The 26,305-nt window shown below is 39.3% G+C and overlaps 1 long non-coding RNA gene across 5 annotated transcripts in view; it reads right to left on the bottom strand.

Annotated features, from left to right (window-relative positions):
• Positions 1-26,305, bottom strand: part of LOC127486769 (uncharacterized) — a 47,410-nt gene that overhangs the window by 18,559 nt on the left and 2,546 nt on the right. For 2 of the 5 annotated variants that reach the window (XR_016226686.1, XR_016226684.1), the window contains exon 3: positions 23,495-23,676. The exons of 1 other annotated variant lie outside the window; for it this stretch is intronic. This is a non-coding gene — a long non-coding RNA (uncharacterized LOC127486769). Of the gene's footprint in view, positions 1-1,685; positions 2,532-15,374; positions 16,829-23,494; positions 23,677-26,305 lie in introns of those variants that run through there. 2 more of the 5 variants (XR_016226688.1, XR_016226685.1) reach the window with 2 other exon arrangements.

Raw genomic sequence — 26,305 nt, forward strand, 5'->3', positions numbered from 1 at the left:
GTATCTCCTTTGATGGCCCATTCTTTCTGCTGGGATCTCACTCACAGAGATCTTTCATTTAGCAACCTGGTTATTTTTAAAGTAACAAGCTGATATAAGTGCATATGAAAATGCAAAGAATCTAGGATAGCCAAAATAACTCTGAAAAAATAATAAAATCAAAGGGATGATTTTTAAGTGTTATAAATTTATACTAATCTAAAGTGTGCTGTTGTCATACAGAAAGCCAGATGACTGGAACACAAAAGAGGTTCCAGAGAAGATCCAAACACAAACAGTGAACAGGTTTTCTACAGAGGCACTATTGCAGTGCAGGGGAGAAAGTATAGCATTTTCAACACTTGGTGTTAGCACAATGAGATACTAATTTCCAATAAAATAGCTTCTATTTACAAAATTGAAAATATGCCACAGATCTAACTGTAGTTCTGAAAACTACAATACTTCCAGAAAAAAAAAATCATAGAAGAAATTTTTTTTTTTACTTTAAGTTAGGCAAAGATTTCCTAGATACAAGAAAAAATTAAAATCTATAATTGAGTACAGGGATAATTTGCACTTAATCAAAGTCTAAAACTTCTTTTCTTCAAGACTTATTTATTTGAAAGGCAGAATTACAGAGTGGCAGATGCAGAGAGAGAGAGATCTTCCATCTGCTGGTTCACTCCCCTGATGGCCACAATGACCAGAGCTGGGCTGATCTGAAGTCAGGAGCCAATAGATTCTTCTGAATTTCCCATGTGGGTACAGGAACCCAAGCACTTGGGCCATCTTCTACTGCTTTCCCTGGCTATAGCAGTGAGCTTGATCAGAAGTGGAGCAGCCAGGACTCAAAGTCATATCCATATGGAATGCCAGCACTACAGGCAGCAGCTTTACCCACTATGCCATAGCATGGCCCCAAAAACTTCTTTTCTAAATGTTGTTTAAAGAATGAAAGTCAAAGCAAAAAAAATCCTTGAAAAATATACTATGAGACCAGCTCTGTGGCATAGTGGGTAAAGCTTCTGCCTAGAGTACAAGCGTCCCATATATGCACCAGTTTGTGTACCAGTTACTCAACTTATGATTCAGCTCTGGCCTCAGAATCAGCCCTTAAGGCACACAGATCCAGCTGAAAAGCCCATGAGAGTATTTCAGGCATGGAAAGCCAAGACACTCTGGGGGAAAAAAAAAACCTAAATGAAAGATCTCCGCAAGTGATATCCCAGTGGAAAGAACGGATCATCAAAGAAGGAGGTACCTTTCTCTGAAGGGAGGAGAGAACTTCCACTTTGACCATGGCCTTGTCTAAATATGATCAGAGTCAGTGAACTCAGGGGGCTTCCATAGCCTTGGCAGCTCATGACAAGAGCCTAGGGTGATTAATGAGGCCATAAACAAGAGTGTCAATTTGTTAAGTCAACAACAGGAGTCACTGTGCACTTACTCCTCATGTAGGATCTCTTTCCTAAGTGTGCTGTACATTGTGATTTAATGATATAACTCGTACTCAAACAGTATTTTTCACTTTATGTTTCTGTGTGGGAGCAAACTGTTGAAATCTTTACTTAATGTATGCTAAACTGATCTTCTGTATATAAAGAGAATCAAAAATGAATCTTGATGTGAATGGAAGGGGAGAGGGAGTGGGAGATGGGAGGGTTGCAGGTGGGAGGGATGTTATGGGGGGGAAGCCATTATAATCCATAAGCTGTACTTTGGAAATTTATATTCATTAAATAAAAGTTAAAAAAAAAGGTCAGGTCTTCCTCTAACACATTTGTGTTAGCCAATTAAAATTTGTTAGATTATTAGTTCAGCTACTTACTATGTTAGTACAAAGAGATAACATAGCATCATGGAATGAATAAGAAAATGAACTTAGGGTGCTGCTATTTTTTCCTTTTTTCATGGAGGCAGCTGGCAGTTTGAGGAAGAAAAGAGTTTGGACAAGAGTGCAAGCTCTGAACCAGCAAAAGCCAACCCTAGCTGAAAGAGTGATGGTCCACACCAAAAATTCTTGCTTTCCAAAATTCAGAAACAAGCTTCCCAGAAACTGAGATGCCCCAGGAAGAAAAGACAGCTAAAGAATCCAGTTAGGCTGACTCCAATGAGACAAGAAGAGAAACACATTTTTCAACTTGATGCTTGAAGTATGTTCTCCACCTCATGAAGCATCTGTCCAGGGTCTGGTGCCTTCTTGGTAATGTCGGCCATCAAACAGATGCCAGCTGAACTGTAGCCATCATCATTCATTGGCTGGCCCCTACCCTGGTCAGCAGCACTGAAGCCTATACCCTATCCCCAAGCCCTACTTCAACATCCCCAGCTTCTGTAGCTGGATGGACCAGAGAGACTGGTAAGCTAAACTTGAGTGAAGACAAGGCACAATAAAAAGAAATATGGAGAAGTGTGTAATTCAGATTTGAGTAGTAGAGACAACATGTACTTAACTCACCAGTCTTGGTTCCAATCCAGGTCCTACAACATGTTAGTCTGTCACAAGACTTAGAGCCAATTATCTTGCTCCTCAGCATCTGTCTCCTCATCTGCAGAGATAAAACACCGACTTTGCAGAGCTACTATGAAATTTAAATACATATGAATTTGGCCTTCAGAAAACAGTAATTAAAATTCTTATTTCTTTATTAAGAGCAGTGGCCATTGGAGGGTGAACCAATGGCAAAGGAAGAGCTTTCTCTCTGTCTCTCTCACTGTCCACTCTTCCTGTCAAAAAAAAAAAAAAAAGACAATCCCAAATGCACGTAGGCAAGAATTAGATTTTACTAGACACAAATCCTACAATATAACTCTGAGAATATAAAAAAATCAAATCTGAATAACATATAGCAGCCACTTTGATGCAGCAAAATATACATGCACATGCAACAGTTGTACAAATTCCCAGCTTAGGAAATCAGAATTATCTAAACAAAACTGATGTTAATAACCAAAATGTATGATGAGTTATGCTTATTTCTTCACCACAAATAAAGACCTTCCAGGATGAAATCAATGTCCTCATTTGCTTTCTCTAAGTTTGGGGGTGGTTAGGATCACTTCATTGGCCTCCTGGGGTTTCCAAGGCAACTGTTAGGGTAATTCTCAAAAGGAAAAGAACACCAAGTCTGTGGCAACTACTCTAGAGACACTCATACAGTAATAGACATTATTACTAGAAATGCAGTGCTCTCAACAGCAGCTATCTCCTTTGGATTATTTATTACATTGAAAGCTCTAAGTAGGTAAACTTACACTTCTGCATAAAAAGGAATAATTATTACTACAAGAAACCATCAGAACTCTAAATGGAAAATAAAATTAATTTCATGAAAGTGAATTACAAAACCTAAAGCCCAAATTTGCAGCATAACCCAGTATTATCTTTCCAATAAAAAAAAAAAACTTAATTTTCAAGTGTCTAGACCAAAGAGATTCCCACAGCTGCCTCATGTCATCTTTTCCAGGAGTCCTAGGGAGGGAAAGAAATGGCTAAATTATATTCAGAATGTCCTTAGTGTTTCTGTTTATTATCACATAAATTTATGATAGGTCAACTTTCAGTTCAGCATTTCAGTGTTCAGTTGTGCTAGAATATTTCATTTGTGGAGCAGGTATGTACCTAGCAGTTAAGATGCCTGCATCCCATGTCAGAGTCCCTGGGTTTCATTTCTGGCTCTAGAACCTGGCTCAAGCTTCCTGATAATCCAGACCCTGGGAGACAGATAACTGCTCTTGCTACCCACCTAGGAGACCTTGATTGAGTGCCTTTTCTGCTGACCTAACCCCAAGTGTTTAGGCACTCATGGAGTGGACATGAAGAGTTTAGCTCTTTCATTACATTCCTATCTCTTTGTCTCTATGCCTTCCAAATTTAAAAAATGACAGTAATTCTATTTCTGAGCCATTTAATAAAGAATCACATCTAACCATGAACTATAAAGCAATTGAAGTTATAAACAGAATTCTTTTTCAATTTTTTATAAGGTGAACAAATCCCATGCATTTCATATGTACAGATTTAGGAGCATAGTAATACTTCCCACCAACTCTCACTCTTGCCCTTGCTCCCATCTTCCCTCTTCCTTCTCTTCTTAATTTTTCTTTTAATTTTTACAATGACATGCTTTTAAAACTCCACTAAGTAAAGAATTCAATAGATATCAAGTAAGAAAACCACTGTTCTTCAAGAGTATAGACAAGGGCAGTAAACAATATGCACATTTTAAAGTCTCAATTTTGCTAACATATGTATATTTTGTCACAGTAAATTTATAAAATATGTTTCAAGATTTGTACTCCTACACATGCAAACAAAAGTATATAGAATAAACACAGCCTTCTCTACCAGATCACTTAAAGCACTGTAAAAACATATTGTAATTGATTAATTTTTAAAAGAAAACTTCTTAGAATTCCACATTCCTCAACTATCACCAACTTTTCTATTGCCTTTCTTAGTAAAACTGTTTTAAGTTCTCTGAACTTAACCATGTCAGTCAAAATTCTATAGCAACCATCTGTTGAAATGGTTCCTTAACAAATTCAATTATCAGCTACCTGTAAAGCATTCAAGGTCATTGATATAGTGAAATATTTTCTTGCTATGACCCAGGGAAGATACAGTCCCATTTTATTTCCAGAAAAGTTGTCTCTGCTAACATTTTTGCAAAAGAAAATGACAAATTTAGTTTACCTTTTTTTAATCCTGATCACATAAACAGTTTTCATCATTCACTTGTAGCAGACTCCTGTATTAAAATCAATTAACTGAGTATTTCATTTAAAAAAACAATGAAGAAAAGCAATTAGCCTACTAATATAGACTGCATCTGTTGGTGAACTAAAGGTAGATATTTCTCGCCTCTGGAAACATTTTTGAGGTAAACTTGATAGGATTTGTTTACAGATAAGAGAGGGGTTGTGAAAGAGAGATTAATCAAGAATTGCACTGTGAGCCAGTGCTGTGGCTCACTAGGCTAATCCTCTGCCTGCAGCGCAGGCAGCCCAGGTTCTAGTCCCAGTTGGGGCACTGGATTCTGTCCCGGTTGCTCCTTTTCCAGTCCAGCTCTTCGCTGTGGCCCAGGAGTGCAGTGGAGGATGGCCCAAGTGCTTGGGCCCTGCATCCGCATGGGAGACCAGGAGGAAGCACCTGGCTCCTGGCTTCGGATCAGTGCTGCATGCCAGCTGTAGTGGCCATTTGGGGGGTGAACCAATGGAAGGGAGACCTTTCTCTCTGTCTCTCTCTCACACTGTCTATAACTCTCTCTCTCTGTCTCTCTTTCTCTGTCTACTCTGCCTGGCAAATAAATAAATAAATAAATAATTGCACTGTGGATCTCAGCACAGCAACTGCAGAAGTTGCCATTAACTCACATAGGGAAAACTACCTAAGGGACAGGTATGAGAAAGAATAACATTAATAATATTTTGGACCTGTTGGGATTTAAATACACAATAGATAATCAAAGAGAGGTCTCAAGTAGGCAGTGTGATATACCGATCTGAAATTAAGGAGGGGTTCCTGGGCTGGAGATACAAATTTGGAAACCATTAGTTCAAACAAGGATGTAAAAGTCATTAGAAAGAATATCAAAGATTGAGCTCTACAGCACTTCTGTTTAAAAAGGAGGAGATGAGAAAAAAATCAAAAGAAACAGGCCATTATGGATACACTAGAAAAGCAATAGGAAAACTAGGTGAGTGATAGTTTTAATGCTTATTTCAGAATGTTTATGAGTGATAATGACAGCATTTTTCATTTTTGATTTTTGAATGACAGCTGTTCTAACTGGGGTGAGGGGACTCACACTGTAATTTGTATTTGCATTTCCCTGATGGCAGTGATCCTGGAGTTTTTTCATCTGTCTATTGGCCTTTTTTTTTTTAAGATTTATTTATTTATTTCAAAGTCAGAGTTACACACAGAGAGAAGGGGGGGCTTCCAACCACTGGTTTGCTCCCCAAATGGCTGCAATAGCCAGAGCTGAACCAGTCCGGAGCCAGGAGCGAGGAGCTTCTTCTGGGTCTCCCATGTGGGTGCAGGGGCCCAAGGACTTGGGACATCTTCTACTGCTTTCCTGGGCCATAGCAGAGAGCCAGATCAGAAGTGGAGCAGCCAGGACTTGAACCAGCACTCATATGGAATACAGGTATTGCAGGAGGTGGCTTTACCTGCTATGCCACAGTACTGGCCCTATGTTGGCCCTTTTTATTTCATCCTTTGAAAATGCTGGTTCCTGCCTTGGCACATTTTTAACTGGATTATTTTGTTGTTGTTGAGTTTCTGGAACTCCTTATATATTCTAGATATTAATCCTTTATTGGATGCATAGTTTTCAAATATTTTCTCTCATTGTTTTGATTACCTCTTCACTTTGTTAATTATTTTCTTTTTTGTGAAACAATTTCTTAGATTGATGTAATCACATTAGTCTATTGGTGTTTGTTTTATTACTTGTGCTTCTGCTATCTTATTCAAGAATTCACTGCTTAGGCCAATAGCCTTTCCCCTATGTTGTTCATCAGTAATGTGATGGTTTCAGGTACTGGGTTTAGATCCTTGATCCATTGTGATTCTTGTATAGGGAGTAAGACATAGGTTTGATTTTGAACTACAGCAGTGGAAATCCAACTTTCCAAACATCATTTATGGAAGAGACAGAATTCATTTCTAAAATATTTATTTATTTATTTATTTAAAAGACAGAGATACAGGGTGGGGGAGAGATAGAGAGACAGAGAAAGTGATTTTCAGTCTGCTGTTTCTCTCCCCAAATGGCTGCAATGGTCAGGGCTGGGCCAGGTAAAATCCAGAAGCACAGAGCTCCTTCTGGGTCTCTCACATGGGCGCAGGGACCCAAGGTGCATTAGAACAAAGGTGGATTGGAAATGGAGCATCTGAGGCTTGAACCAGCACCCAGATGGGATGCAGAAACTGCAGGTGGAAGCTTGACATTCTATGCCCCAGAGCCAGCCCAGAAGCAGCTGAATTTTATCAAACTTTGAAGGAAGAACTGATCCCCATTCTTAAATTATTCAAAACAATTGAAAGGGATAAAATCAATCCAAATCTATTCTTTGAGACAAGAATTTGCTCAATTACAAAAGCACAGAGATGCAATAAATAAGAACTACATACCAATATCCATAATGGACATAGATTCAAATAAAATCATCAATAATACATCAATAAGACCCCAAGTAGAATTTATTCAAGTGATTCAGGGGTAGTTCAACATATGCAAATAAATAAATATGTTATTTAAAATCAATAAAATGAAAGATAAAGTCATTTGATTTTCTCGATAGATGCAGAGAACCATTTGATAAAATGACATCCTTTCATAATAAAAACTCTTAAAATTCGGGATAGAAGAAGCATACATTGACACAAAGCAATATATGACGAAACCACAGGCAGCATCATATTGAATGAGGAAAAGCTGTGAGGAATTTCACTAAGTCTGGAACCAAAGATGACCATTTTCATTATTATTTTTTCAGTAGACTTCTGAAAGTTTTTAGTCAGGCATTAAGAAAAAAAAATGATACAATTTGGAAAGGAGGAATTCCAATTATCCCTGTTTGCAGATAATACAATCCTTTATATACAGGAACCAAAAGACTCCACTAAGAGACTATTAGAACTCATGATAGAATTAAGAAAATTTTCAGGATGTAGATCAACACACAAAAAACCAGTGTCATTCTTATACATGAACAAGTCTCTGCCTGAGAAAGAACTGTAAGATTAGGCCCACTCACAGTAGAAAAAAAAAAGATCCTTGGGATAAATTTAATCAAGAATGTGAAAGATCTCTACAATGAAAATTATAAAACCTTAATTAAAGAAACAAAAGACATAAAAATGGGAAAAATCTCTCATGGTCATAGAACGGAAAAAGTAATATCATCAAAATGTTCATACTACCCCAAGTAATTGATTGAGTCAAAGCAATCCTAATCAAAATACCAAGGACATTCTTCACAATTATGGAAAAAACTGATTTTAAAGTTCATATGGAAAAAAATAAGACCCCAATTACTCAATTTTAAGCAGAAACGAAGCTGGAGGCATCAGAATACCAGATTCCAAGACATAATGGAGGTCTGCTGTAATCAAACCAGCCTAGGACTGGAACAAAAATAGACATGTAAACAAATGGGACAGAATAGAAACCCCAGAAATGAACACACACATTGACAACCAACTAACATTTGACAAATGAGCTAAAATCACTCCCTAGATGCAAATATTTTGGAAGACAAATGAGGAAGCTATTTTGGAGAAGAGTTTTCTGTTGAGAACAATACTACTGACAGGTTATATTAAATGACATTGAAGAAATGACCTCTAATTTTATAAAAATAACTGTCAACCTGGAGAGAACAAATTTTGAATGGTCAGGGGAGTGGAAATTACTGGAATGAGTTAAGGAGTAAAGGAAAAGGATATTTGAGACAATGCGTAAAGACAGTCCTTTCACAGTCATCATTGCTGAGTGATGTAATCATACACAATCTAATTTTACTTTATCTGAGTTTTCTAATCCTTAAATAACAGTTACAAATTATATTGGCAATACTTCAAAGCTTTTAAATTATGAGTAACAAGCAGATCAAGGTACTAAATGATACACATCTAAAGTGAAAGAATAAAATGACTTCTTCAAAATTCCCAAATATGTATTATGTATACTATTTATCATCTTGCTTAGATTTGTAGATACCATAAAATGTTTGAAAATCTTAAAGACTTGGTAATTCTACCCTAGTCAAATATAAAATTTCTTAATCATATTTAAATTTTGAATTACTTAAAAATGATAGAAAAAAGCAGAAAGAAACCTTATTTTGTAATTAAAGATTTGAAAGTTTTATTTGAAGTTTCACTTGAAAAATGTGGTGTGGTACACATTGGTATCCGTAAAATGGGTAATAACATGCATGCAAGATATTCTGAAAAAAACAAGATTCACCTCTTTTTGTGAATAAAGATTCATTGGAAATCAACCACATCTATTTACTTAAATCCCTTTAACTCAGGAACCTCATAGTACAAATGTTCTCAGATGTTGTCACAGGTTTGTTCTAGCTTTACTTGCAGCTTTGTATAGAGAATTATAATTCATTTTTTAAAAATTTTATTTATTTATTTGAGAGTTAGAGTTACAGACAGTGAGAAGGAGAAACAGAGAAGAAAGGTCTTCCATCCACTGGTTCACCCCCTAGATGGCCACTGCAGCTGGAGCTGTGCCGATCTGAAGCCAGGAGCCAGGAGCTTCCTCTGGTCTGCCAATGGGTGCGGGAACCCAAGGACTTGGGCCATCTTCTACTGCTTTCCCAGGCCACAGCAGAGAGCTGGATAGGAAGTGGAGCAGCCGAGACCTGAATCGGCACCCATATGGGCTGCCGGCGCTTCAGGCCAGGGAATTAACCCACTGCACCACAGCGCTGGCCCAAGAATTATAATTCTTAAAAACATAGAGCTGCTGAACACCCAATGAGAGCATTTCAGGCATGGAAAGCAAAGACACTGTGGCAAAAAATGATCTACATGAAGAATCTCTGTGAGTGAGATCCCAGTAGAAAGAAGGGGCCATCGAAGAAGGATGTACTTTTCTCTTAAGGGAGGAGAGAACTTCCACTTTGCTTATGACCTTGTCTAAATACTGACGGGGTTTGTGGACTCAAAATGCTTCCGTAGCCTTGGCAGCGCATGACAAGAGCCTCAGGTGATCACTGACATCATAAATAAGAGTGTCAATTGTTCAATCAACAACAGGAGTCACTGTGCACTTGCTCCACATGTAGAACCTCTGTCCTTAATGAATTGTACTATGAGAATTAATAGTAAAACTTGTCTTCAAACATTACTTTGTACTTTGTGTGTCTGTGTGGGTGCAAACTGGTAAAATCTTTACTTAGTATGAAGTTGATCTTCTGTATATAAAGATAATTAAAAATTAATCTTAATGATGAATGGGATGGGAGAAGCAGTAGGAGGTGGGATGACCTAGGGTTGGGAGGGTGGGTATGGGGGGAAGAACTGCTATATTCCAAAAGTTGTACCTATGAAATTTATATTTCTTAAATAAAAGCTTTCTTAAAAAATAAAGATATAGTGTGTGTTCCCTAAGAAGCTAAAAGGGCCTGATATCTTTCAGACTAACCTTAGCATTTAAAGCTCTGACTTTGAAATTGAATGATGACTACATGTGCTTGAAGATCCTCCCTCTTAGTTCCTTTTCAGTACATGTGGCTCAGGTAATCCCTGAGTGGGAAAAGAGAGTTTTAAATTCTAACTTTTTCAAGTTGGATTGTGGAATTGAGGGTTGCCACTGATCTGAAAATAACTGCAGTGCAGCTGTCATCCTACCACGGATTGTTCAGTACCAGTCAAATCCTGCACTTGGAGACTACATGTATCCAACATTCTCCCTTTGTGTATCTATTCCTTTGGGTATGTGCAGCCATATCTGTCCATCTTTTTTTAAAGATTGGTTTACTTACTTAATTGAAAGGCAGAGTTACAAAGAGGGAGGGGGAAGAAAAAGAGACAGAGATCTTAAATTAAAAAAAAAAAATACAGCCCCAATGAAATAGATCCACTATGGCCTTCTTTATGAAATGCATTTCTCATTCTCATAAGCTCCATATTTTTCAAGATTTTTACAACTGTTAACCTGTTTCTATTTTCATAGTATGAAAATCATTGGTGTTCATTATTTTCTTTGCTTGAGTTCAGATCCAAATACTTGAAGAAAGAAACTATTATGGCAAATTAGGTGCAGTTTTTATGCTTGAGAGATTTCAGTATGCTGTGTATATTCAAACTGCTACAGCTTCATGCCTCCTGCTTCTGAAGCAGTGTATGCTGAGTGCTTGAGAGAGACTGGAATACATTTGCATGTGTATTTTAATATAAATATGTAACTTCCTTTACACTCTATGTTGCTAAGTCATGATTCACATGTGTTGTTACTAATAATGGGCCTTGTAATCTTTGAACCATTTGCAAATAATAAATATGTACTGCTGCATATTAGTAATATTTACTTTTCTTATATTTACTTCTCTTTTGTAAAGACTATTTTACATTCTTATGTAATATTTGATGCATACAAAAGAATATAATTGATATGCTGAGATATAAAACACAATAAACTAGCACTCCAAATCACTTAAGATTGGCACTGTATTTGTTTTTGGCAAGTGCTTGTTCTTTTATTATATATATAATAAAATAAATATTACAAAACATATTAATATAATAATATAATAAATATAATATAATTATATAAATATAATAAAATACATTATATATATAAAACCTTGTACATTTGGGAAAAATTCCTTAAATGACATCTGATTTCCTGTTCATTCTACTTTACTGAGCTGGCATTGAAAGGGATCTCAGCATTTATTCAATCCTCCACTACTGGCACTTGTGAAGAGCATTGTGGTTATAAAATGAAAGCAGCATTCCCACCTGAAAACATAAAATGTTGCAAAAAAGGGATCTTTTCTGTAATGGAAACAAGTCTGGGAGACATCTGCTGGAAAGGAATGAAAAGCACAGCGAGCTCCACCTCTTACTGAACTGGGCAGGTTTTGCTTTTGAGTTCCTCGGTTTTCATGAGCTTACAGTGTCAGCAGCAAATGATAACATCAGTCACAACACCCAATTTATATTATATGAATTCATGGTTGAAAGAACTCTGTACAAATAGTTTTGTCAAAATATTGTGGTTGCTACCAAAATTAAGCATCTAAAAATGAAACCATCTAAACCTTGAATTACGTATTTAAAATAAATACTCAGGTGAATTTTTACAAACAGCATTTCAGTTACTCTGGGTAAATACAGTAAATCTCTATAATTCCATAGCATCTGGTTTCAGAGTCAACACAAAGTCAGAAAATTAAACTGCCATGTACACAATATTGAATCCATTCAAGAAACCAGGGCTGCTTGCTATGAGGCAAGTGGTGGGAGCAAGCCAGGAGTGGGGGCAGGGACGCATCAGCACCCTGTCCTGCAGCACAGACTTTGGCACCTGGGGAAATCTGGCAGAGCCTGGCAAGCTGAGGCACCCCAGCCTCCAGGACCTGCTGGGAAGCTGAGATACCTTGGCCAGCCCTAGAGTTCTTGGGTCTAATCTCAGAGCTGGACCCCATTGCTGATCTTGATGCCTTCAGTTCCAGCATCTAAGGCAGCCCACAAGGTGGCCAATGGTCCAGGTGACTTCCTGTGTCCCCATGCCAACCCACTTCCCAAAGCCAATGCACCACAAGAAGATAAAAAGATAAAGTTATTTTAAAATGGGCAGTTTTGAGAACAGGTGCAAAGTCACAGCACCATTAAATCACAAACAGATTTAGGTTTGCTCATTGTTTCTCAGTCCTCCCCTTCCTCTCTGCTCCCATGACTGCATATTTTGCCGCTATTCTGATGGGGAAAAATGCAAAATGCCTGTTTTCTCTTTTGTGGTTTGAAGAGTTATTTAGGGCTGGCGCTGTGGCTCACTAGGCTAATCCTCCACCTTGCAGTGCTGGCACACCAGATTCTAGTCCCAGTCGGGGTGCCGAATTCTGTACCAGTTGCCCCTCTTCCAGTCCAGCTCTCTGCTGTGGCCCGGAATGCAGTGGAGGATGGCCCAAGTGCTTGGGCCCTACACCCCATGGGAGACCAGGAGAAGCACCTGGCTCCTGCCATTGGATCAGCGTGGTGTGCTGGCCACAGTGCGCCAGCCACAGCGGCCATTGGAGGGTGAACCAACGGCAAAAGGAAGACCTTTCTCTCTGTCTCTCTCTCTCTCTCTGTCTCTCTCTCTCTCTCACTATCCACTCTGCCTGTCAAAAAAAAAAAAAAAAAAGAGTTATTTAGAGCCGGACTTGGGATCAAATTCAAGGTTTTCTTTTTCTGTGGAGTGTTTTAGCCATTACATCTACGTGCTTGACTGTGAGCATCACTTTTCCCGGCCTCCCTGAGAGGGTGCAGTTTATTTTCACAAGTACTACTCAGATATTATCTTGCATCATAGAGCACAGCCACTGTTGGCATTCAGCTCATTTTTTTTATCTGTAGACAATAAAATTCATTTGATCTGCCTTCTATATTTGATTTTTCCACTTAGTATGTTTCAAATGATACATTTTCAGCATTTTGTTTGCTTTCCTCCTGCTACAAATTTTACACTAGGACTGGAGGGCCAATCCATGGCAGTTACTCATAAAGCCTCTATTAGACTTCAATAACTGACTGATGTTTTCTGAATTTTTTTTGCCAAGTTGCAGTTTTTCCTCATCCTAAGCCACAAGCCTTCCCATAGGTATCACCACAGTGACACCTAGAAGTTTAACAACAATTTGCTTGAAAATGGGGTGTTTTCAGAATTGGTGACTAATGATGGCACCATTCAAACACAAAAGGGCTTGGGCTCTCTTTCTGTTTCTCTGACCATTTCAGTTACTCAAGTGTATATAAACCCTGACAGTTCATGTGAATGCAAATTCTGTCATTTAGGGTTAGAAGTAAGTGTAGGACTAGATACAGGATGAGTGTTAGGGTTAGTATTAGGACTAGGGTGAGAGCTAGGATTGGTGTTAAGGTTTAGAATGAGTGCTATTATTAAGGCTATTGTTAGGGTTGGGGTTAGGGTAAGATTTAGAGCTAGGTTTATGTTTAGTGTCAGTGTTAGTATTAGGCTTATGGCAAGAGTCGGGGCTAGTTTTAGGATTAGGGTTCTGTTAAGTCTAGGCTTAGGTCTAGGTTAGATTAAAAGCCATGGTTAGGGTTATGATTAGGGCTAGGCTTAGGGTTAGGGCTACACATAGAGTTATGTTTAGCTTTAGGGTTAGAATAAGGATTAGGTCTAGGACTAGTGTTATATTTAGGATTAGATTTGTGACTAGAGTTATAGATAGGGTTAAGACTATTGTTAGGCCTAGGGATAGAGCTAGGATTAGGGATAAGTTTAGGTGTAGGGTTAGGGATAGAGTTAGAGCTGTGGTTTTATATACATTATATATATATATAATATATATATTTATATATGGTTATAAATGTATATGGTTATAAATGGTTATATATCTATGTATAATATAGAGTGAGAGCTGTTATATATAATATACAGTTATAGTTGAAGTTAGGGTCATCATCACTAGGATGAAGCTTAGTCTTTGGTTAGCATGATGGTTAGTTTAAGGCTAGTGTTAGATATAGCATTAAAATTAGCTTCAGGACTATGTTCAAGTTCACACTGAATGCTAGTTTGTTTTAGGGTTAGGCCTAAGCAGAAGGATAGGATTAGTGTTGGGGAGAGATTTAAAATTAGTTTAAGATTAGGGTTATATTTAGTTCTATGGTAAATTTTAGAGTTAGAGCCAGAGTTAGGAATATGGTTAGAGCTCATGTGATAGTTAAAGTTAGGACTATGGATAGGTTTTAGGCCAGGGTTAGGGTTAGGGTTAAGGCAGGGTTAAGTTTAAGTTTTGGTATTAGTGTTAGGGTTAGAGTTGGGGCTCATATTAGGATTAAGGTTAATACTTGAGTTATTAAGGCTAAAGTTAGGGATGGAATTAGAGTTTAGATCGGGTTAAAGCACCATGTTGGGATACAATTAGGATTTTGGCTAACTATAGAGTTAAGGTATGGTTATGGTTAAGATGAGGGCCAAATTTAGGGTTAATGCTTTGTCTAGGGATAGACCTAGTATTAGGCTTCAGAATTGGTTTAGATCTAGGATTAGGTTTAGGGTTAGGGTTAGGACTAAGGCTAGGGCTGGGGCCAGGGTAAGGATTAGGGCTTGAACTAATGTTATTAATTTGGTTTATTTTTATAGAATGAAAAGCAGTAAAGACATAGTAATATGAATAGCAATCATATTTTTAAAAATTCCTCCTAATAAATCTCATGTTGATTCTGAAACCGAGGTGAAAGACTGGAATTTAGGTGGATCTACAGAACTGGACACAGAGACAGACCATATCATCCCAAACTGGCTACTGCCTAAAAATTGGTGTTCAATTCCAAGTTTTAAAGGACATTTTAAAACTAATCAATGGCAGAGACACCTAGATTAACATATCCCAACTATAATTAAACTAAGGAGAGAATTACTTGGTTACTTCCCAAGAATCTTTAGTAAACTGATTTTAGTTGATCTTTCTTAATATTTGCTCTTCATTATGGTAGTTCAGTTATTTCCTTATGAACTAGAAAACATTTGTTGAACCAGATAAACTAGAAAAGATAATATAAGGGCAGTTCAAAAGGTTTGCAGAAAAAGGACTTAAAAGTTGTTTATTTTGTGAATTTTTTAATCTATGCAGTTTTCTCAAAATAAACATTTCCATGAACTTTTTGAAGCATCCTCATACATCTTAAGATACTCTTCCAGAATGATACATCAACTCCACTGACTCATGTTACACATCCACAGGAGTGGAGATGCAATCTGTAGGTTGTATCATCTTGATGTTTCTGTATGCCTCATACCACACAAAGAAGATCCCTGTCTGTCTCTGACAAGATAATATTAATCTTGTTCTCCAAGTGGGCACCCAGAATATCACAAAGGTCAGAAAGAAAGCCTCATTCAGTGTTACTGTGTTCACAGAGGATGGCATTTATTCCTTAGGAAGTAGCATCCAGACCATCATAATGGGACATCCCACCCATGAGGTACAGGTCTGCTTCCACATCCTGCAGGATTCTGCTCCCAGAACCAGCACACAGGGCCACAGCTTTGACTCATGATGCTAAGGTCCTTCCTACCCCAAGAGCTAATATGAGTTAGTTTGAGGTGTCTTTTGATTCACTCAATCATGGTTGCCAGGGCAACAGATTCATCCAGGGTGCATGATCAACCTATTCCAGTATGTAGAGCAAAGGCTTCTGCAGTGACACAATTTCAGTTCTCTGGTAAAGTTATCTGTTTTGAGAGAGCTGAGCCACCACCTGTATCAAAGACTTCTCAGTACAATTCAGGCTGATCCTTGTTTTTCTTCTCATCAATCCTAGCAGAAAAAGAAGTGACAGGAGCACCTTCAACTTCTCTCACTGCAGACACAACTTTGTCCATATCTTGGGTATGCTTAATGTTGAATTGTACTCAGTGGTTCCCTCTATAGGATAGCCATGAGCTTTGGAAGGATATATATGCCTGGATGTGTAGGCTCCAAGCCCTTTGGAAAACCAGTTTTTCAATCCCTGGGGTGCAGCATCATAGGCTGTGTGAAGAGAGTAGATGCCAACTCTGTTCTCCAAAGCCCAGAACACCGGGCGCTCCTTTCAGGACATCCAGGTAATATGCTTTATGTGTAGGAAGATAGGTGGAAGGCAGGAAAAGATGAGATCTGCCTTCTTATGCAGAGCCTCCTCCATCACCTGCTCAGTCAAGTCATTGGTCAGGAAGAGTGTATTTATAGTTTGTGGTGGGCTTGGTTCCACCAGCAATCCAACATTGTCCCAACTCTCAGCAGAAGACAGGGATGCAAAGTCATTCAAGGAGGAAATGAGAGTCTTCAGACCCATAAAGGAACAGGAAGAATTGCAGTTCAGAGATTACATAAACCAGACTGTCATGGGGACCAGGAGTAAGCAAGATGACAACATACAGCAATTTTTGGACAAAACTCAATTTGAGTCCAGGTACTTCTCCATAGCCTTTAATCTGTCTTTTTACATTGGCTTTTGTTTTCTAAACATCATTTTTCAAGTTGTTGTATATTTGGATTGCAGAACAGTTTGTAAGATGAATTTTTAACGTGCATTGCTAAAAATGTTCTGAGTGAAGCTAATTATCAACTTTATTAAGGAGGATTGCTTTCTGTCCACCTAGTGTAAAAATGAAATCGAGTAATGAAAAAAATGAGTTTACAAATTTAAAGGCAAAGAAACAGAAAGATCTGAAATTAGACCTGATAGAAAATGAGGAGTCCAACAAAAATCCCATTATGTTGATTTAAGACATGGCTGGCCTGTACTAATACCATATACAAATAAAAAAGAAGAATGAATGCTGCAGGATTCATTTGAGATTCATCAAATGTGAGGTATTATTTGAACAGCTACAAAGAAGCATTCAAGATGGAGAAGGAACTATAGTCTAAAGGTCATGGAAGACGTTCATACTGGAAAGAGAAGTGTCTGATTACAAATGGCAAAATCAGTCAGGCAGAATCAGAGATTGGGATGAATGGGAGATTAGAGGGAATACCTAGATGGGTAATGTTAAGGAGAATGCAGATGGCTTCAGGAGAAAAATACAAGAAACCATCAGTAGAGTTATGATAGAAACAGAGAGGAATTACCAGGGGAAAATCATATATAGTACTTTCAAATATGACAAAGAAAAACATTTAAATGGGCATTATGCATTTAGTGTAGTGGTTATGATGCTTTTTTTTTTTTTTGACAGGCAGAGTTAGACAGTGAGAGAGAGAGAGACAGAGAAAGGTCTTCCTCCCATTGGTTCACCCCCAAATGGCCACTATGGCTGTCACACTGTGCCAATCTGAAGCCGGAAGCTAGGTGCTTCCTCCTGGTCTCCCAAATGGGTACAGGGGTCCAAGCACTTGAGCCATCATCCACTGCCTTCCCAGGCTACAGCAGAGAGCTGGACTGAAAGAGGAGCAACCGGGACAGAACCGGCACCCCAACCAGGACTAGAACCTAGAGTACTGGTGCCGCAGGCTGAGTATTAGCCTAGTGAGCCACAGCACCAGCCTATGATGCCTATTAAGATACCCTAGTTCTACTTTAGAGTGCCTGGATGTGACTTCCAGAATCAATTAACTAGGCTTCTATCACACCTCTGAGAGACTGGGACTACATTTCTGGCTCTTGTATTCAGTCTTGGCCCAGGACTGGCTGCTGTGGGTGTTGAGGAATGAATTAATGCAAAAAAGTGTTCTCTCTACCTATATGTCTCATTCTTCCTAGCTCCCTTTCTCTTGAAGATAAAACTAGTTTTTAGACATGACAAAAGTTTCAATTAATGCAATGATTAGAGAATAGCCTTTGGCTCTGACTATAATTTATGTTACTGGTAAGGGTTTCAGGGCTTCAATTAAGCCTAATTTGAGTAGGTTAAAATTCAAATGTATAATAGAATGATTTGCCTGAAAATATAACATTAAAAGGTGTCTGTGCAACCTACATTAATAGACTGAGAGAAATGAAAGGAGAATTATTTAAGGCCACACAATAGATTCTGTCCTCCACACATTCCTGGTCTTATCTATATATAAGTACAGGCTCCAAAAAGCTCTCAAAGATCATACTGTTTTAGCAATTCCAAAATAACCTAAATAACCAGTTTATGCTTTTTTTAAAAATTTGATGTAGAGTTAGACAGTGAGAGAGAGGTCTTCCTTCTGTTTGTTGGTTAAGCCCCCAAATGGCAGCTACAGATGGCACTGTGCTGATCTGAAGCCAGGAGCCAGCTGATTCCTCCTGGTCTCCCATGCAGGTGCAGGGGCCCAAGCATTTGGGCCACCCTCCACTGCCTTCCCGGGCCACAGCACAAAGCTGGACTGGAAGAGGAGAAACCAGGACTAGAACCCAGATGGGTTCTAGTGCCCATATGAGATACTGGCACCACAGGTGGAGGATTAACCGACTAAGCCATGGCACTGACCCCTGTTTATGTTTTAACACTAGATAATTCTTGGCTCTGCAGCATATTGAGTGTTTATTTCCAGGCTTGAACTAAAACACTATGCACAACATCATCTTTATGACTCATAAAGGTTCTGTTTCAGAATACATCTCATAGGTATTTAGCAAATTTCCTCTTAATTTTTAATTTGAAATGTAACAAATATGTCTTTTTGCTATAGCATCAGAAAGACAAGAGACTGTCTAAAGCCATACAACCCTGAACCTCCCACCCCCAATCTCATCTGATCTTGGAAACTAAGATGGGTCAGGCCTGATTAGTACATGGATGGGAGAAAGACAAGATACTAATTTGCTCTCAGCTTACATGGCTCTATTGTCTTATAACCATGCCAACTTTATCTTGTTCATGTGCATTCTCTAATGATGAATGTTGTGTTTGCCTTTCCATTTTAATTAACAAATTTTCATAAAAGTCCTAAAGCACAATGTAAAATGAGCTGAGGAATGATGAAGTAAGCAAGTTACTGAGATATATTAATTTATCTGGTCTTAGAAACATGTAGACATGTGGAAGTCAATAGAACTATGCCTGGAAGAGAAAATGAAAGAAGGTGGTAGTGAGAGAACTGGTCAGGATTGTACCTACATTCTACTGTGCAAAACAAGATTATGATAGAAATGTATACAGAAAAACAGATATATAAGCTGGAAGAACAAAAACAATAAACCTCCCTCTGCAAAAATAGTGTTTCACCATGATTACAGGCTGGAAAGACATTCTTGAAAGGACACTCACAATTTATTAATTGGTATGATTAAACACAACTTAGTTTCATGAAGACATTCATTTGCTACTGATTTTTTAAAAAATTTAAGTTAGTAAAGATAATATAATTTTAAGAATTATTACCCAAATTAATTACAGAATTCCAAAGAAAGATCATGTGTCACTAACAACTGAACAATGGAAAAATAAATCAATGATATTAACTATGTTCCTCTTAATACAGGGACACCCTTGGGATGCCATGTTAGCATGTTTCAATAGAGTATCTCCAGATTTTATATACCTAAAATTCCATAAAAAGCATGCATGTTGGAGGATTCCAAGATGGTGGAATGGGGATGCGCATATACTAGTGGTAACTAGTTTCAAAAAATGTTGGAAGTACATTATTGGGGAAGAGTTAGAGAAAACTGTGGTGGAAATTCTACAGGAGAGAAATGCCATGGATCTGTGTGGAAGATGCAGACATGCAGCATGAACACAGACACAACATGATGCCAGCAGCCAAGAGGAGGAGAAAGCACCAGCTTTGGAGAGTGAGGTGAGATCAGACTGCAGCAACCCATACCACTGGTGATATAGACAGAGGGAGACTTTGACATGAGCCTGGCCTGGAGCTCTGAGGGGAAAGTGTACCCACTGACCCAGTAAAAAAACAAGGGGGCATGTTTCTCTCACTACATTCACTAAGCAATGGTGCCCAATATCAGTTGAGAGAAGGTGGGCACCATTTTGGACAGAAACAGAAGCTGCAGAAGCTCTTGTGCACGTGCCCAGCACCTGGCTGAGACAAGAGGCCATCTACTACCAGTACCAGTGGCAGCAGCTTGAATGCATGCAACTTGCTACTGATGGGGAGAAGGAAGCATTTGGTTGGTGGCTATTGTGCATGTGTGAGATCCAGAGATTCTAACAGAAGGAAAACTCCATGTTTCCCACTGACTTTGAGTCTGGCTGGGCAAATTCACTAGAGTCTGTGCACCCACATATTACTGAGGTCCCCCCAATCTCTCAACATGTCACAGGCTCCAGTGCTCAAACTATCGAGGCTCTGGGAATGTCTGCGTCTCTGTGAATGAGACAGTCTAGCAAGGTGGAGCAAATCCTCTGCACCCATTGACAGTGGGAGCCCTGTGTGCTGAGACTGTGGAAACTCTGTGACTGCATAAGAAGGCACAGGATATAGCTGGTTCTCTGGGCAACCAATGTGAGCTGCTCTACAGGCACTTATCAAAAGAGAGAATTTTAAAAACCACAGGCGAGTGAAAAATGCTCACTATCACTAGTCACCAGAGAAATGCAAATCACAATCACAATGAGGTTTGACCTCACTCCTGTCAGAGTGGCTCTCAAACAGAAATCAACAATCAACACATGCTGGCCAGGATGTGGGGAAAAGGCATCTTAATCCACTATTGGTGGGAAAATAAACTAGCACAGCTATTGTGGAAGACGTATGGAGACACTTCAGAAACTTGAACGTAGATATACCATATGACTCAGCAATCTTAATCCTGGGAATTAATCTAAGTGAAATGAAATAGGCACATGAGGGGCCAGCACTGTGTGCAGTAGGTTAATGCCCTGGCCTGAAACGCTGGCATCCCATATGAGCACCAGTTCTAGTCTTGCCTGCTCCTCTTCCGATCCAGCTCTCTGCTATAGCATGGGATAGCAGTGGAAGATGGCCCAAGTTCTTGGGCCCCTGCACCACATGGGAGACCTGAAGGAAGCTCCTGGCTTCTGGCTTCAGATCAGTACAGCTCTGGCCATTGCAGTCATCTGGGGAATGAACCAGCGGGTAGAAGACCTCTCTCTCTGTCTCTACCTCTGTCTGTAACTCTGTATTTCAAATAAATTAAATCTTAAAAAAAGAAATAGGCATATGAAAGAGCTAACTGTATCCTCATGTTCATTGCAGCTCAATTAGCAATAGCCAAGATATGGATTCAACCTAGATGTCCATCAACTGATGACTGGATAAAAAAATGTGATACATATATATATATATATGTACATATATATGTATATATAATAAACAACTACTCAGCTATAAAATATAATGAAATCCTTTGTTTTGCAACACAATGAATACAATCGAAAACCATTAAATTTAGTGAAATAAGCCAATCCCAAAAAGACAAATTCCTATGTTCTCCTTGATCTGTGGTAACTAATAGAGCAGCAAAAAATGGAATGTATAGGAGTGAAATTGATATTTTGAGAGTTTATGATTGTTTACAGCCCTTGTCTCTACTGCTGAACAACAGTGCTGTACTCTTTACTTAGTATAGGGTGAATCTTAAGAGTAAAAAGTCCACTGAAAGTAGATCAGTGTAGAAAGTAAGAGAAGTAGGGCTGACACTGTGGTGTAGTGGGGAGAACTGTGCCCAGTTTCAGTCCCAGAGGCTCCACTTCCAATCCAGCTCCCTGCTAATGCGCCTGGAAAAGATCAGATCACTCAGGGGCTTGGGCCCCTGCAACCACGTGGGAAACTGGGAAGAAGCTCCTGGCTCCTGGCTTTGGACCAGCCCATCTCCAGCCATCGCAGCCATGTGGGGAGTAAAGCAGTGGATGGAAGATCTCTCTCTGTCTCTTCCTTCCTTTGTCTTTGTAACTTTGCCTTTCAAATAAAAAATGAATAGATCTTTAAGGAAAAATAAGACAGGGAATTAGAGAGAAAGGATGAGAGGGGATGTGTGGGTGGGAGAGAGGATAAGGTGGGAAGTATCACTATGTTCCTAAATCTGTATATATGAAATACGTGAAATCTGTTTACCTTAAATTAAAAAAAATTAAAAACTGACATTTAATTTCAATAGCTGTGAAATAGAATAACTACAATAAAAATTCTACTTATAGGCCAAATAAATTGGAATAGTAATAAAAATGCAATATAATTTTAAAAATGGTCTGACTTTAACATGTATCATCCCAGATGATGTATGGAAAACCTAATAATACCTGGAACTGGTGCTGTGGCACTGTGGGCTGAGCCTCTGCTTGTGGTGCTAGCATCCCATATGTTACCAGTTCATGCCCTGGCTGATCCTCTTCCAATCTAGCTCTCTGCCACCTGAGAAAGCAGTGGAGAATGACCCAAGTGCTTTGACCCCTACCTTGATATAGGAGACCTGGAGGAAGCTCCTAGCTCCTAGGTTCAGACTGGCCAAGCTCCAGCCATTGTCGCCATTTGAGGAGTGAACCATCAGATGGAAGACCTTTCTCTCTGTCTCTCCCTCTCTCTGTCTGTAGCTCTACCTCTCAAATAAACAAAATCTTAAAAAAATCCCCAAGACAATAGTTTCAACCCTCAGGAATAGATTGACACCAATTTTGAAAGGACCTTGAGGTGATAAGTTTTATCTCTTACACTCTCTCTCACCATGTAATGACTTCAGCCAAGTTAAGTTACAGGAATATGGCCCTCTCCTGATGGGGCCTCTTGATCATGGACTTCTCATATGACTGTAAGACACACTTTTTCTTTATAAATTACACATTGTACACTGGTTTTGTAACAACACAAAACAGACTAAGACTGAAAATAGATCAATACATATTTTCTCCTCTTTAGGAAAGAGAGAAGGAAAATGGAGAGGCAGCATGTGGCTTAGCAGGTTAAACTGCTGCCTGGAGTGCTGGCATCCTATTTGGGCACTGATTCTAGTCCTGGCTTGCTTTACTTCTGATAACTCCTTATTAACATGCCTGGAAAAGCAACAAAAGATGCCCTAAGTGCTTGAGAGTGTGTACTCATGTGGAGAATTGGATGAAGATCCTGACTTCTGGCTTCAGCTTGACCCAGCCCTGGACATAGCAGCCATTGGTGAGTGAACCAATGGATGGAATATTCTCTCTCTCTCTCTCTCTCCCCCTCTCTCTCTATTCCCCCCCTTGTCTCTTCCCCTCTCTTCTCCATAATACTGCCTATTAAATAAATAAATATTTAAAACAAAACAGAACACTAGCTTCTGGAGGATATCATGTTAATTTAAAAAAGAGAAGGAAAATGCACAGAACTTTAGAAAGCCATGAGACTATTGAGTTTTTATTTTTAAATTTTTTTAAAGATTTATTTATTTATATGAAAGAGTTACACAGAGAAAGAAGGAGTGGCAGAGAGAGAGGGGTCTTCTACAGGCTAGTTCACTCCCCATCTGGCTGCAACAGCTGGAGCTGCACTGATTTGAAGCCAGGAGCCAGGAGCTTCTTCTAGGTTTCCCAAGCAGGTGCAGGAGCTCAAGGTCTTGGGCCATCTTCTATTGCTTTCCTAGGCCATAGAGAGAGCTGAATTGGAAGTGGAGCACCTGGGACTTGAACTGGTGCCCATATGGATGCCAGCACTGCCAGCAACAGGCTTACCGGTTGTGCCACAGTACCGGCCCCATTTTTTTTTCAATTTAGTTCATGTATGTTCTCTAATGAGAATAGCGAAGGATTTTTCTAATATTTATTTTTTTATTTGAAAGGCAGATTTACAGAGAAGCAGAAGGAGAGGGAGGGGGGAGGGAGAGAGAGAGAGAGAGAGAGAGAGAGAGAGAGAGAGAAGTCTTCATCCACTTGTTCACTGCCCAAATGGCTATGAACAGCCAGAGCTGAGAAAATCTGAAACCAGGATCCAGAGCTTCTCCTGGGCCTCCCACGTGATTGCAGGGTCTCAAGGACTAGGGCCATCTTCCACTGCTTTCCAAGGCCATAGCAGAAAGCTGAGTGGGAAGTGAAGCAGGCAGGACTTGAACCAGCATCTATATGGGATTCCAGCACTGCAGGCAGTGGCTTTACCCACTATGCCACAGTGCCAGGCTCATATTATTTAGCAACCAACATAAGAAGCATATTTCAAAAAGTTTGCAGAAAGTTGAATTAAAAATAAGAGAAAACTGAAAATAAGCTGAAGAATAATTAAGTAATCACCTTACTGGAGAAAAATTAATTTTCTTTGATCTTGGAAATATATAGATGTCTTTATGATCATAACTGGAAGAGAAGATGAATGGAGAGAGTGGTGGTTGGGTTCACCCTTCGATTCCAATGTGCAAAATAAAATTATTATTGAAATGAATTGGAAGTGGAGCAGCCAGGACTTGAACTGGTTCCCATATGGGATGCTGGCACTGCAGGCAGTGGGTTTACCCACTATGCCACAGTGCCAGCCCCTATGTATAAATCTTATGACATCAGTAGAGACATTATGTCATATTATCCATTCCACATGAACAGGGAATGGTGATGTGAATATGTGAAAATATTCAATCTATGCATGATGATATGAAGTATTCATGGACAAAAAATTGTGTAACTTTTAGATATAGACAGATACACATATTAAGTGATTTTGTAAAGATGAGTTTATTTAGACCAATATAAATACACTAGTCATATGCTCTGTCAGATGCAGCCACAGGATCTGCAAATGTTTGGAGTTACCAAGTTTACATCCTTAACCAGAAGACATGGTGAATGAGAATTTAGAGTCTTTTTCAATGTATGATTAAATGAATAACTACAGTGAACTGGAAAATGTGAATAAGAGGTTGGTGTTATTGGAAATGGGTCCAATAGAGGGGGGATCCCCTTGCAGTACTACAAATGAGTCATATAGAACAATAGTGTGAATAAGCTAGAAGGTAATATTCCAGATAAAATTTGCATCTGGGTGCCGCTGTAGCTCAATAGGCTAATCCTCCACCTGCGGCGCCGGCATACCAGGTTCTAGTCCCGGTTGCTCCTCTTCCTGTCCAGCTCTCTGCTGTGGCCTGGGAGTACAATGGAGGATGGCCCAAGTGCTTGGGCCCTGCACCCACATGGGAGACCAGGAGAAGCACCTAGCTCCCGGCTTCAGATCAGTGTGGTGTGCCAGCCATAGCACGCCAACTGCAGTGGCCATTAGGAGGTGAACCAATGGAAAAGGAAGACCTTTCTCTCTGTCTCTCTCTCTCATTGTCCACTCTGCCTGTAAAAAAAAAAAAATTGCATCTGATATGTACCCCTAAAGATGTACATGTTTATGATTCTGAGCTTTGAAAAGAAGTACACATGAATGCAAATTCTTGCCATGTTATATTTTGCAAGGCAATTTTGTTATATTACTAAAACTTTGACCTACATTTCTCCTCACATGGAATTAAGAATTCAATCCAGCCAGCGCCGCAGCTCACTAGGCTAATCCTCCACCTTGCAGTGCCGGCACACCAGGTTCTAGTCCCAGTCAGGGCACCGGATTCTGTCCTGGTTGCCCCTCTTCCAGGCCAGCTCTCTGCTGTGGCCAGGGAGTGCAGTGGAGGATGGCCCAAGTCCTTGGGCCCTGCACCCCATGGGAGACCAGGAGAAGCACCTGGCTCCTGCCATCAGATCAGCGTGCTGCACCAGCTGCAATGCGCTGGCCGCAGCGGCCATTGGAGGGTGAACCAACGGCAAAGGAAGACCTTTCTCTCTGTCTCTCTCTCTGTCAACTCTGCCTGTCAAAAAACAAAAAACAAAAAACAAACAAAAAAGAATTCAATCCATAAGTAGAGGTGAAAGATTAAATAAGAAAAAATATACAAGACCCCATGGATATGCTTTTAATTAAACAGCATTTGAAAAACTTGTTCTCTTGCCATAGGTCATGGGACTCCAAATCCTATTAAGTTGACATTTACCAATACCATCTTACTAGTCAAAGTGATCAGTTTAAGCTCATAATTGATCATAAAGATAGGATTAAGTGTCAAAGGGATCACATAAATAAGATCAGTGCCTGCTAATATTAATTGATAGAATTAAAAAGCAGAGAACAATCCAACATGGGAAGTAGGTTACACAGCAGACTCCTAGAATCACAAATGCCCTAAACAGCACTCTGGCCTCAGAATCAGCCCTTAAGGCATTCAGATCTGGCTAAAAAGCCCATGAGAGTT

This window comes from Oryctolagus cuniculus, chromosome 20 (genome assembly GCF_051225735.1).
Source record: "Oryctolagus cuniculus isolate XC-2025 breed Fujian yellow rabbit chromosome 20, ASM5122573v1, whole genome shotgun sequence".
NCBI lineage: Eukaryota > Metazoa > Chordata > Mammalia > Lagomorpha > Leporidae > Oryctolagus > Oryctolagus cuniculus.